Below are 18,908 nucleotides of genomic sequence, written 5' to 3'. Positions count from 1 at the left end.
TACAACAACAACAAAAGTGGCATTATTAGATCTTTGATGCCATAGATCTTATCTATTCTGGGGTTTCTCTTTCCCTTTCTGTCCTTTCCCTCCCCTCCCCCATTCTTTCAGCTTCACTGATGTGAGAAATCAAAGAAGCTTGGAGGATGTTTAAGACATAAATAATTGTTGCAAATTAACTGAAAATTCCTAGAGAACCTTTACTTTTCTTGACTCCTGCTTAATATAGACACCAAACTTGTCCTTATCTAACTTTATTCTCTCTTTATCAGCAGCCAGAATGTGTCCTTCAGGTTTGTTAGCAACTAGGAGATGAACCAGATGGCTTAACCAACCAAAGATAGCAATACTGAGAAACCATATTTTTATACATAAGAATGTATTCATATATAGAAGGGAAAGAAGTAATTCTATAGTGATGTCTTGAGTTTTCCTGCTAGCTTGGGTTTCCCCCGCCTTCTCCAGATTGTACGTGTGACCCAACTGGCGCTCTGGGCTTTAACTCACTAAGTTAGGAAGCAACATACATTTCCTGTACAAAATGTTTTAAGCTCAGATTGTCTCATTTTCAACAGTGAATTACAGAAATACAGCAAATCATTGTGGAGTTGTCTAAACATTTAGATTTATCTGCTAAATGTCATCAGCATATTAAGTACCTTGTGTTACTTAAAATATTTATGACTTCCTTTAGGTGGAGTCTAGCCTTTTTATTATTATTATTATTATTATTATTATTATTATTTTATTTTTTTTTCCACCAAGAGGCAGTAGATGTATCTATACTAAGTCTTTGTTGTACGATAATATTTCATTCAACTCTAAGGAAGCTTTATCTCTTTAGTGGTTAACCTGTGAGGTGGCAGATGAGTACTGGTAAAGCTAAAAATCAGTTCTTAGTCAATGTTAAATGAGAATCAATCATTCAGCTTGGAGATCAGAAAGAGGGAAAAAGAATTTTTACAACAAAAGCCCTGCACTGTTAACAGGGGCAGAATGTACTTGAATAAAACAAGTCTTGAAGTAGATCATTTCAAAAGTAATGAATAAAAGTAATTTCAAAAGACACTACAGATTATCCTGATGATGCACCTCTAACACTAACGTTATGCAAGTTTTGAAATCCTGAACAGGGATGGCTTAGGCTCAGCCATTTTAAAATGTATATAACTTAAGGATTTAAGCTTCTTTTATCTGACCTTACCTATTTGAATATCCCTTAATTATATGATCGTAACTTTTTTGTTTATGGATTTTCAGAGATTTATTTTCCACACTCTTCAGATTGCATAATGAAGGAGACTATTAAATTCATCCTACATCCTACACAATTCAAAAAAAATAATAATTTTGTGTAAGAAGTACATGAAGTCCTGTCTTAGTATCTACTTGGAAATTAACAAAAATCTCAAACAAGCATTCACATAATTAAATATTCAAAAGCTGAACATGTCATTTTCTTTCATCTTTGATAACATTGCTGTTTTTTAATTGATCCACTCTGATTTTCAAAGGAATGAGGCCTGATTGTATGAGGTAAGTTTTATGATCTCTGGAATTTTAAGAGACGTGTCTTTCAGAAGCAGGAAGTAATGAATGAAAATGTAGAAAATACCATTTCATTAAGGATTTGGAACTGTCTCACTGAATAATGATCTTTCAAACACTATGGGACTGGAATGATTACCAAAGTCATACTAAATGGGTTTTAATAAAAGAGAAACCAAGAAATATAGAAATATTAACTAAAGAAAAAAAAAATCAACAGAAACACCTGCATTTTATGATTTAAAATTGGGGAGGGGGATGGGGGGACAGGACAGATGAACAAAACAAAAACAGTTCCACCACAAGCAAGGAAAAGAGAAATGAAGGGTTTCCTGATAAAATAAACAATATACTGGGAAGTGGACAGGTTTGAGAAAAAGCACTTTTTAAAAAGAGGTTTTGAGACATACTATAAAATCCATGGGCAGACTTAAATTAATTTTTTGCTTCTCTCTTCTCATTAGAAAAGAATTCAGACCTCTAGAGTGGCAGATACAACAGAAATAGTTACAAAATAAAAAGAAAAATCCCTAATTAGAATGTTGGACAAGGTTCAATTAAGAAGGAAATACATTATTTTGTATAACATATTTGATTCACAGTCATTTCACCAGAGCTACATCTGATTTACAGCTTCATAATTGAAATCTATATCAGTCTTGGACAATCTCATCTTGTAAATAAATTATATGCAGTAGAGGACTTGATAAATTAGTTCAAAAAGTAAGAAATATTTATAACATTTAACTTAGAGCAAATACAAAAAAATGTAACAAAACACCAAACTTTTTACATTTGAAATGTTTGGTAGACTATATTGACCTGCCATTTGTTTGGATACAACTATATAAAAATGTTTACATAAGTGTAGATGGACGTGCATTAATGCTTCCTGTCTGTGGAAACGCCTTTCTTTCTTTGCAACACTAACTACTGCACCAGAAAACATTCTCAAGCCAGAGCATACAAATAGTGGCTTGCAGATGAATGGGTCAAACCCAAAAGGTCATGTCAGTTTAATTTCATGGTGGGAAATGAGAAATTGCTGTCGGGTCAAAGAAAAAGGGATCTGACTGACCAAATCCATCTGTTCCTTGGGGTATATACAGACAGAGGCTTTTTAATCCCATCTGTTTGTGGTAGCTGAAGCACAGGTTGTATGGTAAGCACTTAGTTACTACTTTGTGTAACTAACACGAGTGTAATTCTGGTTTGGAGATCATATTTCATATTTCTATAATATCATCAGAATAAATCCAAGTTTTAAGGATATTCTTGATTTTTACTATCATAATTTAAAATATAGCTCAGCCTAGAACATATTTTCAAATGCTTGCAGATTTTAAGGTTGCAATTGGAACCTGAGTGTAGTACCCCATGTGTCAGAGCCCCGTCCAAAATCTCATATCTGATACGAAGGTATGTTTTAGAAATTATTAATTTCAATAAAAAATATGTAGTTTGTGCTAATAATACCATTGTTCAAATGAAAGAAAAAGAAACAAAAAAAAAAAAAAAAAGAGAAATGTGTGAAGGAGCTGAAATGGCCAAAAAGTGATTCAGATCACATTGCAAGGTGTAACATTGCTGAGCTTGACTGCTGAAGAAAATCACAGAGAAACTCTCAGGGATACAAGATGCAAGTTCCTTCCTGACTTTTTAAGAGGGAAGTAGATTGATTGAACATGGAGAAAGAGAACATGGTGACCATTTCCTTATTTCCTATACTCTGTATTTTTCTCTATCCTTGAATATTATTATATTTTGCTTTTATAGAATAATTTTATTCAAATGTATTAAAACCCTTTAAAAGGCTGAGAATTCAGCCTAGGATATTTTATGTCTATGAAAAATGAAAATGCTGAAGCCAAGAGAAATTCAAAATCTTCAGTCTAAACTTTTCAAATGTAGAAAACAGGCACCTCAATTCACATGAACGTACTTGATGGTGTACGTATGATTTTCTGGTACACTAAATATCCACAGATTCTTTAAAAATTGCAGAATCAGGCTGTTTATTCAGATATATTTAGCTGACTGAATGTAAACAGTTTGGTCTCAGTGAATTGCTTAAGACATGTAGTGAATTAACAACAGATGAGAATAGAATGCAGGTGTCTCAGGCATCCAATTGTTTTCCTGTGTTAAATAAAAGTATCTTTCTGCTTGACACAGCAATGAATTTCAAATTTAAAAAGCCCTGTTTTTAGCTTACCATGAGGCATCTAGTAGATGCAAAAAGAGCAGCTCACTTCTATTATTTTAAACTGATCTGGGATGAAGGAATCAAAAAAGATTAAAGAAGTTGTGTGTTCTCATTTACATAACTGTAACCTCTTAGAATACTGTATAATTCTGAATAAGATATCTAAAGTCTGATTCAATATCTAGTGCAGAAAATAAATAATTATGCAACTTATGACTTTCAGACACTACTCTTGGAAATGAAGTGATACAATATCACATCAGGGAAATAGAAGAGCAGGATAGGGAAAACAGGTTTTATGGGACACCTGTTTCCCAAGACATTTAAATAGGTATGAAGAAGAGGGAGATACAAAGAACTCTGTCCAATCCCCAAAATCAAAAGGTACAAGAAACATGGTAATAAGGATTTAATTCCTTCCCAAGTATCAGCATGAACAAGGTTTGTCCCAAGGATAAAGTTAAATAACAGGTCAGAGGAAAGGAGATCTGACTACTCAAATCCATCTGTTCCTTGGGATATATATAGTGGGAGGCTTTTAAATTCCATCTGTTTATGGTAGCCAGAATGCAGGTTGTATGACTGTAACTGACTTTGTAACTAAGCCTGAAACTAAAACACTGCCGAAAAAATCTACATTTCCTAAACTTCGAGATTCTAGAACAAGAAGACAATGAACTTAGATTGCTTGGTTACACAGCCAAAGTGAGAACTTCACAGTCAGAGGGAGAAGAGTAATACCTGCTGCAGCTGGCAGCTGGAGTAGCTGTGGTACCCACTTTTTGTTCTGGATCAAATGGATCTTATGAAAGAGGAGTCCATAACCCTGTTTCTTCCCCTTATCCCTTGTGGTTTCCTAGCCAAAACTTTTGCTTTATTAATCTGTCTCTGAACTTCCCAAATTACCACGCTCGTACCTTACGTTTGCTAACTGGAATTTCCACGTTTAAGAAGAGGATGAGTTCATCCATTATCTCCAAAGGGTTCCTCAGAGCTGAACAAGTGTTTTCTGACCAAAACCATGGTAGAAGAAGACATTCTCCACCATAACTATTTTTTTTGTTTGTTTTTGTGGTTTTTTTGTTTGTTTGTTTGTTTGTTTGTTTTGTTTTCCCACTTAGGCTGTACTTACCCCATCACACCACCAACTTTCAGCTCTGTTGCTATACTATCATTGCTGAGCAGAGAGGGAACTGCAGTAGCTCTCTCCCGAGATGGCTGGGCATAGCAAGCCAGGCATGGAGAGTTTACACTGAGTTTACTACTGCCTGTCTTATCTTCCCTCAAAGTGCCTTGTTATTCTTTGACATCCACCACAACAATGGACTACTGTGGTAGTACAGACACCAAGAATTCAGGTAACAAAATACACATTGCAGTAGCAGAAGGTCTTTGAACAATGGTTCAGGAACATCATGTCATCAGTTCCTGTGATCTTAAAATTGGAAGTTCCTTGAGGATATCTAATCATCGTTCAGTATCAGAGTGCTGGCTGGGTGTTCCTGATACACATTTACCAATCTTTTATCTAATCCAGTTTTACATATTTCACATTTCTCTCAGGAAGTTAACAGAATCATGATCATGGGAAATTTTTCTTAGTGTTCAGTAGTTTTCTTAAACTTATTTGCTTAATATCATCCTGTGCATTTACATATTGAGCTTATTCAGCTATAAAGAGAGAAAGAGCACTTGCTGGCCAAGAAGGTTTTTGCAATACTCTTTCAGTTCTATCACATATGTTCTATCATTGTTCTTAGCCCTTGTGACACATGCAGTAATTACAGAATATTTCACTTGCACAGACAGAATGAATCCAATATTTCCTGAGTAATATGAAGCTGATTAGAACCAAGAAAAAATGGTAGCTATGGATCAGGAAAAGTAAACACATTTTTTTTTTTCCTGTGCATGAATATGGCGTCTTTGGCAATTTGGTGTAAGTTCTTTCTACTTGTTAGTGATAGCATAAGCACTTACTATATGCATTAAACTCTACATTTCAAGTTGAGTTTGGTTGAATTTTGCTAGCATTAGAACCCATGGGAGTATGCCTAGAGATCTCAAAAACCCAAGTCATGATCTAATTACTTTCACTTCCCTACCTTCCTCACCCTGCCCCCAGATTTTTCCTTTCTTCTCACTGCACTGACTACATAAACAAGATAGCTGGATTTTTGAAAAGCTTACATTTATTTAATGGCTTCTTATGGCGAAATGGAGGCAAAATCCAGATCAGAAATTCATCCTTATGTCGATATTCATTCTTTAGATATATCATAGATATACCTCCTCGTAGATAAATGTGAAATGATATTATGCATTTACGGTCTGATTCTACTTCTTCTATCTTCTTCTTAATATTCTGCCACATGTACATAATCTAGTCATAAATTTTCAATACAGGGCATCTGATTCAGCTTTGGACAATTTAAAATAAATAAATATTGCACTTTGTAGAAAAAAACTAGAGAAAGGCATACTTTTATTTGTGTTTTGCCAGCATTCACAAGTGCCTGATGTTCCCAGAAAAATAGGTAACATATGCCCATTAAACCTACTTTTCCTCTGCCTGTATTAAAATTTCTTTCAAAAAACTAAGAGGATCGATAAGTTATATATTATGAAGAACCAGGAATACCATCATCTCTATGCTTAACAAGAAAAAATATCCATCAGAAAAGCAAATCAACTACTCTAAGTCAGTCAAAATGTTAATTGTGACTATATTTTAGCTAAAAATGGTTAGGAATAAACTGTACAGTGTGAAAGAAGGTGCATCTAGCCTTCTGTACTGTCACTGGCAGTAATCAGAAGTCAATGGTTCAGGAAAAATGAAAGGTCTCATGCACAGAGGGGAAGCAGTAAATGAGAACAGCTGGCTAGGCAGCTCTTTTGCAGAAAGAGATTTAGGTTTTTTAGTTTTCCACAAGCTGACCACAGGATTATGCTTTTTGTGAAAAGAAAATCATGTTGTATATTTGAAACAGAGTACTATTTCTATGAATATTCACAAAACGTGAGCTGGAGTCATGTTTTTGGACCAGCACTTCAGGAAGGGTGAATGAGGACAGAGGAGCAGACTGAGTGAGTAGAAGTCTAGTAAGTATGATGCTGAGTGATCAAAGGAGTGGGAGCTGGTTCATCTAAGGATGAGAAGAATAAAGTGCAATAAGTGCAATGTAACAGGCTGTTAGACAAGATCAGAACAATCTGCGGCTCACAGTAAACATGATGAGACTTGTAAGAAAACCTCTTTCTTAATCATTAAAATATTTAATGACCAAATTACATTTTTTTAATTAATAAAGCAAAACAAACTAACAAACAAAAAACCTGCACACAACAACAACAAAATAAACCAAACTAAAAACCCTCACAGAAAGTACAGATTTAGATTTCACAATATCTTTTCTTGGTCTCTGATGCAATCTTGCAACGGTTTCCTGCCCTCAGTTCCTCATATAACTGAATCTAGAAAACGTATTGTGAAATTTCATTATTTGGTATTTAAATATATTGCAGTCTTTGGAAGGAAGGTACTATAAAAGGTAAAGCCTTGGTTTTTTTTTCATAATGTACTATGTAGCTATTTTTTCTGCAAAAGAATTTAAAAGCAATTTGCATACTGAAAGAAAGACATGACAACAACCTTTATCTCTTCAAAGTTACGCAAGGAACTTCAACCCCATTAAAGCTGATCCTTGCTTCAGAACCTCTGGTGATCAGATCTTGGCAGTACCTCTTGAAATAGCTGGCAGTCTGTTCAACTGTTACCATTTCAGAAGTAGTAATTTTCCTTTCAGATGAGGTGCAGCATTAGACATGTATTTTCTTTGTTACAGCAGATGTAGGAGCCAGCAGCCAAGTGATCAATATACACCCAGGCTTTGCCCTACTGCAAATGTTCCAGTTATCAAACATATGGTCTGATGTTGCAAGTCTTGCTCAAATGTTGTAAATTAAGTCAGCTGTGCTAGAGCACTGAAGCCAGGGAGGACTCCACTCTGCTTTGCACAGTAAGATTCCATGCAACTACTTGCAAAATGCTTCCTGCAGTTTGGTAAGGTCATTGCTATATGGTTGCAGAGGCTGAGATGAATGTTATAAATAACATCTCATAACTTTCCCCAAAATTTAAAGAACATCCAAGAATGCATAGGTGAAAGTGGTAATAAAGGCTTTAATGAGACAGTGAGAATCTGTATCTCCAAATAAACTATAAATCAAGATTCTCAAAATGTTTTAAAACTATTAACTTTTAGGAAGCCCTCTGATGAAGTTACAGGGTATAATGAAGTCACTTTTCCTGTTATTAAGGAAAAGATTTCTTCTGGGTGAAGTTTAACACCTGTTTGATAAAGAATATCCATGATTATACAAGCTAGAGTATTAGGGAAAAATTTCTATTGCATCTCAACAACAGAAAAAGGTAAGATTTTACTGCAGTTACTAAATATATCTTGTAGAATTATTGATGATCAAATGTATTAGATTTGGTGTTGCTTGGAATTTTAAGGTTCTTTTTTTTTTATGTTGAGAATCAGGCAATTTGCATAATAAGCCTGCAGCTAGTAATAAAAAAGAAAAAAAAAAAAAAAAAGGAAAAAAGAAAAAAGAAAAAAAAAAGGTGATATTGGGAAAAAAGTGACACTACAATACAAAAGTAATTTTAATGAAATGTGTAGATAGCCCCAATCCTGGAAATATAAATATATATATATATATATATATATACAAAAGTAATAATGTATGTGTGGGGAAAACACATCTTAAATATACTTTGATTTGGGAAATCAAAAAGGCTAATGGTGCTTATAAATAGAGCCTCATAAAAAAGAGCTAATAAAAAAAGCCTCTATTTTTCTCCTATCTGATTTTAACTTTTAAACTCAAACTCCAGTTCATGAGTTTGTAAGATATTGTTAAATATGATGCTACTCTTGAATTAGCGCAATGTACCAGCTATAATGCTAAAGATATGACTCGTGATATCCTTATTTAACTTATGCCTAACCTTGGCTTGGTTACTAAAGGAATTTGTCTCATTAATGTGTAAGTGTTAAATGTTGATTAATTCAAGAGCCTAGAATGTCTTTTAAAAGTCAGAAAAGTAACAAACAATGGTACTATTGACTAAACTGCTCTAGGAGCTACAATCATTTAATTGGTCTTCTAATTGAACAGTACAAAACTTAGCAGGCTTTTGACTTCCAGAAAGCAATAAAAGAGATAAAACTACTGTGCACAGTAGTTGTCATAGCTTTCTTTTTCTTGACAGTTTTTACACTTGTGCAAGTGGTTTATGAGACATAAATTATAACCTTATATGTAATTTAATTTATGAGATACAAGGTATAGACTTGTTAGTTGCATGCTCTTCTGTTTGCATTGTTTTGCTTTCTTTTAAGTAATAGATGTGTTTTTTGTTTGTTTGTTCTTAGTTATAAGATGCATAAATGGTAAATTAGTTCTAATACCCAAACGTCGTTGCAAACAAAGACTTCACAGATGGTTATTCTACATGGAAATTTCTCTCGCTCACCCTTCAACTCACAACCTCCTCTGCTTTGAACTAAATTTTCTTTTGAATTGCCTTTCTTTTCTCCATTTGTGGGTATTTTTTGTCTTTTTACTGGTTTTTCTATTAGTGACTTTTATCTTTGGGCAAAATTTTTAAAAATATAAATTAATGGAAATGAACAAGTTGCCTTCTGATCACTTTTTTTTCAGATTTCTTCAGAGAATAAAGTTTTGCTGATTGTATCAATTATTTGTAATACTAAGGTTCCAAAAAAAAAAAAAACAAAACTGCAGATATTAAAGTTCTGATTCTCCATCTACTGCTTTCTGTCAGAAAATAAAACTTGCCCCAGTTATTAGGATATAATTCAATAAAGAGTAAGCTAGTAAATTAGTAAATGGCAATAAGAAATATATGGAGACCAAAAATCTTGTTTAGTTTATATTCTGAAACCAGAGTTTTTTGAATAAGTGTAATCAGATTTTTGGTATCAATACATTAGCTGCTGCTATTCTTCTACTATTAACTCTTATAGTTAGGATTATTGTATGAGCTGTAACCTTTATGCTCTCTATGAGACAAATTCTTTAGCTTAGTAACTGAACTGTGTTTCACTTTCAGAGTGAAACTTTCCAGTGTTTCACTTTCCAGATTCCTTGAATCTGGATTCAATAATCAAGAACTCAGTTAATATCTCAATGAGTGTTATATCCACAGGTAGAACTTCAGTTTACTTTTTCCATATGATTCACATCCCCAGCTGAGCTACTCAAGTCACCAGATGACTTAAAATTCCAGGTTGCTGTTGACATTTCTTGTGTTACAGAAGAAATGTAACGATACGTAGATTCTTAGTTCAGATCTTTACTTTCTCTTACGTTGCTCACTTTCCTTCTCCAGTTAGTGCTGGAATAGTCATGATTCTCTTTTATATTTATTATTAAATTTTATTGATTTTTACTGATTTGATTATTGGGTTGTATTTTAGAAGTCATCCATTAGATAACTGTTTCCCAAAAATGGAATTTTTCTGTCTACCAGTTGGTATTTTATTACCTAGAATGTTCAGTAAGATGGTGTCTGCCTAGTTTTGATCCCTTTCACTGATAATTAGCCATTCTGTCCACTTCCCAAATGATACAATGTCTTTGTTATTTTCTTATTTGATTGTTACATGGATCATAAGCAATACAGAGTCAGAGAGGTGACAAACTTGTACTGTGGTCATCAAACTACAGACCACTATGACATTAGATGCAAGGATAAATTTTTTAGCATATGTATTTTTGTTGAAGGAAGAAGAATGAAAAGAACATTTAAGAGAAAAAAAAAAATCAAAATCAGTGGTTTAGTAAACTTTAAAAAACCTGAGAAAGATACTTCTCATGTTGAATACCTGCAGCAGTAGCAGGAAAGTTTACAAGTATAAATGCAAAATATCAGGACTCTGAAATCTTATGGAATGGAAAGGAAAAGAAAGAAAGGGAAAGGAACAGGCTTTTATTTAATATTACTAAAAATAAATAGTGTCCTTAAGTGGACTGCAAGTTATGCAGGGGGTAGGAAAACCCAAGCCACTCCAAGACACTCCAAGTCTGTGCCTGGGAATACAAAGCTATTCTGATCATATAGTAGTGAATAGAGAGGGATGATAAAGAAAAATAAACAAAGATGAATTTCAATTCCTTTTCAGTTTAGTTAAGTTGCCATTTTGAAGTAGTAATTTTTTTTTTAGTACATGGTAGATGCTGTTAATGTCTTATGGAAATAAAATGTAGAAGGAGATAAATTAATTCCTTTTCAGTTTAGTTAAGTTGCCATTTTGAAGTACTAAATTGGGCAGATGACAACAGTAAACAATTCTCCAGCAGCAAACTGGGATCTGGATAGAAACTTTTTATTCATTACTAATATTAGTTTCCAAGGGACACAATCAACGGTAGTTTTCTCTACATAATTGGTAGAACTACACAATGCTGTCCAATATACTTAAACTGGTTTTCTGTCCTTAGAACAAAGTACAGAAGATAAATTATTCCTGAGCTTAATTTGTCAGGAAGCTACCTTAATTTTAGTATTTCATTCCCTGGAAGTAATAACAAATTACCCAGTTTAGATCAATATTTCCAGATGTTCTTCCTAGCACTGACAAGTTACATGGGCCTGAACACATCTCCTTTAAAGAAATTGCCTGTATAACCTTAAAACAATGTAATCCTGAGAGACAGATTAACCTTTATTTTAATTGCATTTACATTATTTTTGGAGCATGACTAACCTTTTATTTGGAAGTATCAAATAACAGGAATTAGACTATTTACAATTGGACAAAACTTGCTGATTGAAAGCCAGATTTTGCTCCTGCTTGAATTAATAGATTTATTAGAGTCATCCATAAAATATATATATATATATTTTTTTTTTTTTCCAAAATTTCCAAAAAATTATTCCTCTTGCACTTAATCTCTGATTTTCAGGGACTGAGTAGTCACAATTTCATTCATTGTCAAATGGAGTGAAGAGTCATATTCTCTGAAAGCAAGAACTCTATAACGTGGGTAAAAATTCTGCTCTTTTTTGTTTGAATACTATAACATGAGACATGGATGCAGTAAGTTTTCTTCTCAACTATCCAGCGCCTTATCTAATCTATGGAGATTTTCAAATAATTATCCAATAATTTTGGAAAATAATTATATTTCAATAATACTATTTTAAAATTAGTATTTTTAATTGTGTTTATTTAAAAGAATGTCACAAGATGTATGTGTTAAAAATCTCTACCTGTTTGAGACTGTGAAAACAACAAAAGAGAGACTTGCAAAGCCAAAATGCTGTAATAAATGTTTGTTTACACTTCGGAGGTGATTTTTCTGTGAATGTTCTTCATTACATTGAACGAGATGTTCTTTATCTTGCTGTAACTAACAGGAATTTATGGCAAATGACTGAAGCAGTTTCATCAGTGTGCTGGCTCACATCCATACTGTACTTGCCCATGCATATGAAAAGTTTCTCATATTCTAGTTTTTGTGTTTGTTTTTTTTTAGTACGTGGTAGATGCTGTTAATGTCTTATGGAAATAAAATGTAGAAGGAGATAAATTCATTTCCTTCTACCCAAAAAGCCACCAGTAGTCATAACTATCAGTCCCTGTTCATTATTTGATGAGGTCTTATTTGATCAAGACAAAGTTTTCCACATTTCTTCTAAAGAGGCTGACAATACAAATTTCTTTGTCCTGAAGTTTACAAAATCTTCTAATATTTGTCTATTCTTCATACAGGTAATTTCTATGAGCAATAAGATTCAGCTTCCAAATACAGACCAGAAAGGAAACTGGTTTCACTAAGGAGTAGACAAGAGAATACCAAGTAGAATTTGGCCAGAAGGAAAGGGATCTTCTATAAACAATTTAGGCTACACTTTTAGATGGTATTATATATATATATATATTTATAGATAGATAGATAGAAAGATCTAATCAAGGCTGGAAGGAGGTCCTGATTTCTTTTAGCTGAAGATCATATGGAAATCTTATCAAAACCTTTGAGAGATTCCAATCTGAATTAAACGGAATTTTACATACACAAATAATGCAAGATTCAAGACACTTCATGCTTCTAATTTCTGAATAATATCTAGAGGTAGATTAGTAAACACTTTCGTACAGTTAACTTTTGAGCTGAGCACAAGTTAGTCCTAAAATTATTCTTATCTAAAGATTCTTTTGACCAAAAAGGCATAATCTGCTATGCATAGATGTAAGAGTCATCAAGATGATCTCAGCTGTTCTTTTAAAAGCTGTGGACCATGAGCTCTAGAAGATGAATGGAAAGTCTCTCAGCTTAGATAAGTATGGGCACCTTGTGTCTACTTTCTAATGCTAGATTGTGTGTCTCCTTTTTGTCTTCGCTATTACAGAAGTTGCAACTGGAGGAAAATGAGGAAAAATGCTTCCTTGCTACTCTGCAAGCCTGCATCTATTTAAGCCAAGCATATTGTGGTAACTCAAGGTAAAATGACAGGCTTAAGTTCCAATAAATTATTCAGCTGTGATGTAAACCACAATAATTTGCTGTGGCAAAATGATGAATTTCACTGGACCTTGAAGTACTTTTTCTGTCTGAAGGTCACCAATATAATAGAATAGAAAGCAAGTAAAGAATTTTGTTTAAAATGTACAGAGTTCTTTCACAGTATTTAAAACAAAAGCACTAGATAAATTTTAATATAACTTCCACTGATGCAACTGACAGCTATTGATTTTGAAAGCTTATTGTAATGTAACAAAAGACCATGCTGCTAATAAGGAATAGTTTATAGTAGAGTTAGCATGCTAATAGTTCATCGGGATTTTAATTTTAATGTGTGTTTCAAGGGTTGTAAGTAGAATTAAAGGAGAACATTAGAGGTATTGTGTTTGACCCATTTATTTATTTTTTCCCTTTGTATAAGATGCAAGAGGGGATGCATCTGTTTTGTAATATTCATTGTGGTTGTACATTTCCCTGTTTTGTGATATAAAGGAATGTTATCTCAGATAGAGGAGTGGGGATTGCAGATTTATTGCTATATAGATCATCTAGCTTTAGTCCTTTTTTCATCACTGTATCTTCAGTAACTTATTGCTAACTATGTTTTGTGAAAGAGTCCTGTCATAAATCCTATTAAGAGTTCTGTTTGAAATACTTTGGTGTTTTGTGCTGCACCATGATAAACATAAAAGTATGAAGTAGGTTCTGAATATCTGTCGATATAGTTAAAACAAACTTCCTGTATACTGAGTCTACATTGATATTGTGTTTATTTTCATGGTGCTGGAATGTCATTTTTTAATATGAGTGTTCTCAGTCTTTACAAAGACATTTAGCGCTTTGTAGGGTTGGGTCTTTACATCACCTTGTGAATCTGAAGACCTGTATATGTAAAGTAGGATGCTCTAAACATGCCTTAGTCATACATGCCTATACATTTTTATTCAACTGTCTTTGGACTTTTTCCTTTCTTTGAGGAAGAAGAAGGAAATGTGATTCTGTGGCAAAGCACTGCATATACACCTGCAAAGGAAAGTTCAGAATTTGTATATAACAGTTCCTAGGAAAATGTTTCCAGAACCCATAATATTTAGACGGAATGTTCTTTTTACTCTGAACAAGAACAGATTATTACAAAACCTTAGGCAGGGAAAAAAAGTATAAACCTTTCTTCAGAGGCAAAATTTCAGGTGCTCTGCAGAAGAGTAGAGTGGATTTCAACCCAAATATAGATAAACATTTATTTATTTATTTATTTTGTCTTTTTAACAATCTATCCTGAATGAAAGCAAGACTGCTTCATTATCCTCCCACCAGTATTAATTGAAAGGTCTCTGTGGACGTCGACAACCCCTGTTGAGAAAACCAAGATCTGGTTTACAAATTGACTATTGTGTTGTGTTGTGTTGGCATTGTTATGCCGCATTATCAAAAGAGAAGATAACACTTCTAATATTTGCCTCCCTTAGCTGTACTTGGACATTGTACCCAACAGTTTTCTGAAACCTCATATAACTGTAGTTTAGACATTAGAATTACACCTGTATTAGACAATTTATTACAGTTTCTCTTTTGTTTGTTTGGAGAATTTTTGCTTAACTGGTTAGTAGCCTGAAAAGGTAATTGCAAGAGGACTGAAATAGTTTCAGCCTGATTGAAGAGCTTTGACTGAAACATAATTTGTATTTTGAGCTTTGTATCAGTTAACTTCATTTTGATGCTTCCAAAGCATTTGAGTTTTAGTTGGAGATAATAAAAATTGAAATCTAATGGCCAGATTTCCCAGTGGGGTGAAAGAAATGTTCGTTCCCAATTTTACCACGCAGCTTTGCAAGTGCGCAACTGAATCCAGTCTGTCCTTCGCATCAGGAGAGTCTCCAGTGTAGTAACGAGTAAGACCTACATGTATCAATACGCAATTCATTCACTACTTAAATGACTATAGCATCTAGCTATGAGCATTTAGACTTCTGAAACCCAACATTAGTGTGATCGCTTAAAAATAAGGCATTTCAGCTTGACTCAAATGAAAGAAAAAAAACAAACAAAAAAAAAAAAACAGGAAAACAGGAAGAAGAAGAATTAATAACTGGTGGATCTTGTTTCAATAAGAACCATTTGCAAAAGCTGATTTTATCCTAGGAGCACATTCAGTAAAGAGTGAAAGGCTTCTCCAAAGGCTATTCATACTCTGGAAGCTGTCTCACCACTGCTAATTGAAGAAATTCAGAGACGCCAATATTCCACAATTCAAACATTTTTAAATGCATTTCAAAAAACATGTACTGGAAACTATTTCATGTCAATTAACCTGTTCAGCAGCAAAGGAAGAAAGAAATCAATATTTGTGTATAACAAATACATTCTGTCATAAAGTGCCATATTATATGTCCTCTATTCCCCTTCGTTATAGTGGTGGAAATTTTACACTAAACTGTTAACTTAAACTAATGCATGTTTGTGACATTATGTTTTATTGTTCCAACAATAACACTGACATAAATTAAACTTAGATTGAGTTGAGCCTACTTAGATCAACTGACAGATTAAATCCTAACTACAAACCAGATTTATCATGCTGTGTAAAACACTATCTAATTTTCTGTTAAGTTGGTTCTGAGAATTCAACAGGAGTGCTGCTCCAACTGGTAATTAGCACACTGCAATTATAACATTATTTTCACTTGTCAGGGCTAATCTAATGCCCATTGAAAGGCTGTATGAATTGGGAATGGAAGAATTACAAGAGAGGTCTAAACCCAGGATTTTAGTAGAATATCTTTGGTAGAAAGATCATATTCTTCTCAAACAGTGTTTTCTTTAGACGTTTCTAATGGACATCCTACATCCTTAAAATAGTAATCTAAAAGGGACTTCATGAAACTTTGGCTTTGTACATCCCCTTTGAAGAGCTATTGGAAGTTTGGCAGTTACACAGTGAAGAGACAGTATTTATACTACGAGGAAAACTTGATAGTAAAATAGAGCTGTACTCTTTTTAAAGCTAAGAAGTGATATATTCTTATGTCTGCTTGCATTTACTAATGTTAGTGGAGGAAAAAAACAAGAAAAAGAAAAAAGAAATGGTTTGCCTTTTGAGTAATTTATCAGACATATTTATGACATACAAATGGAAGACCGGTAATTTGCTAAATTCACAGCAATTTATGATAAGCCATGCATCAGTCCTACACTATTTTAAATGTGCCATTATTACTGCTCTGTCATAGGTGACTGCACAGACATTTTGTGTCTGCACAAGAATACATAACCAGGAAGGTATATCAACCTTCATACGAATGCTACTGTTTGATTCATTTGAATAAGCTTTACAAAGAAATCAGAAAGAAAAAATGGTTGAATGTTAACAACACAAGTTGTAACATATTTTTTCTTTCTTTTTTTTTTTTTTTTTTTGGAACTCCTTATGAGCGGGCATCCTTTTTTTCTAACAACTAAGGACTAAAGCATTTTACAGAAGATCAGAACAGAGAAACAAAGACGCTTACAAACAAGGCATAGAGCTTTCCTAAAACACAGTCAAAGTTAAGGTTTGGCTTGGTTATGTGAACAGCAGGAATTTCTATAGTAGATTCTAATTGACTAATAAACAATGTTTTGTTTTGAAAAGGTTTTATGAATCAGTGTAATTACATCTGGTCTTATTACTTCTTCACATACTATAGAAGTTTTAGCAAATGTATTTCTATGGACTGTTTTGAGAATTCAGAGAAGGCCATAGCTACAGATGGTACAGTCTCAGAGAAGAAGAAATTAGGCAAGCTTGCTTTGACACTGGGGGCTCTTTTAAAGTGTTGCAAATGTTTTCAGCCTGACTATATAGAAAAGAGAGCATACGGTCTGATTGCAGCACAAGATAAGTAGCTTTCAGCAGGAGAGAGTTTTTACTGAACTGAGTATTGAGCCTCCAAGTTCTGTATTTCAGCACCGATTGTCAGTGTGTCATTTTGTATTGTTACAAGAATGTGATCTTGGTCATGATAAAGACAGCAAGCCAATCTTATTTTATTAAACTTAGAAGCAGTGGTATCTTTCAGAATGGTATCAGACTATCTCTATTTAGGATTATGTATTTTTTACCATAGACTCTGAGTGATCAGTAAGGCATTAGGCTTGTGTATTTGTGACATCTTTAGAAACTATTTTTCTACATAAGAAAGTAAAGCTAAAAAAGGAATGGATTTATCTAAGTTGAATACTGGGGGAACAACAGCAGTAGCAAAAACAGCACAATAATGGAATGTTATCTATAGTTTAATAAAGCAGTAGAGAAAACAAGATCATACCAAAATGTCTGTGTTCTCTAAAGTAGCTACTTGTATGTTTAACTGTAGGTTTTTATATGCAGACCTACAGTACATAAAAAAAGACAAAAGAACCTAAAGAGGCATTCCTCTCTCATACTGACAAAATCACATACGTATTCTTAGTATTTTCATTTTTTCTCTTGAAAAACATCTTGCATCTTCTTTTCCTCACTTTTAATTTGCTTTTTATTCAGCACTCAGTTTTATAAATACTTATATGTACCTATCTGTATGAGTGCAATGTACTTCTCAAATGTGTAAAAGTAAAAATCTCCTGAGAATTGTCTGCCTTTAGATATTTCTAAACCATGCAGGCAACACTATGACCCTTACAGCTTTGGTTCATTGTGCCTACACAAATACTGAATAACAGTGGAAAAAATTAGTGTTTTTAATAGCCATTTTATCTTGTATGAAACAAAATGGCAACTCCTGTTTCAATTCATTGTAGTGTCTAGTATGACTCATGGGGGTATTGTCAGTTTGGAGACCCTCAAACAAGATAAAAACATTAATCTGCATTAAAAAGCAAATCAATAGCTTTTGCTATAAAATAAAATACACCATAAAATTGAATAAGGGAAGCTCTTCTTGCTGTGGTCAGGCTTTTCCATTTTTCCTGCCACTGCTTTATAAAACCTGAGTTTCAGATGTGGTACATCTGAAATTTCCTGTGGAAATACAGGAAGCATTTTCATTGAAATGTTGAGAGCTAAAGAAGTGAACTGTAGCAGCAAAAAGAACCAATAATAACTTAATTCTTTGCCATAACTTAATTCTCTTGCCTTCTTTAAGTAAAGTTGATACTGGCAAGATATATATTATATTATATTATATTATATTATATTATATTATATTATATTATATTATATTATATTATATTATATCATATCATATCATATCATATCATATCATATCATATCATATATATAATACATATATATATTACACTATACATATATATATATAATATATTTTTTTTTCTACCCTTCACTTTTCTATCTTTCATTTATAGCCAGAAGAAGAACACTGAACTAGAAAAATATTTGTTCTAACCATGTATGGTCAAAACCACCTGTCACTCTTTTAAAAAATAATTTTATATATACATGTATTTATGACATATTTTATTGTTATCTTTTAAGTTCTTACTTGGATGTAATTTCATTCCTATAAGCCTGAGTTACTTTTTCAAATCATGTTTTCTTTTTTTTGTGCATAACTTATTAATTTAGTTTTGGACAACTCCATATTTCCTGATACTG

The sequence above is a fragment of the Aythya marila genome (assembly GCF_965140915.1).
Source record: "Aythya marila genome assembly, chromosome: 5".
NCBI lineage: Eukaryota > Metazoa > Chordata > Aves > Anseriformes > Anatidae > Aythya > Aythya marila.
The sequence above is the reverse complement of the archived record's forward strand: the minus strand, read 5'-3'. Positions refer to the sequence as shown.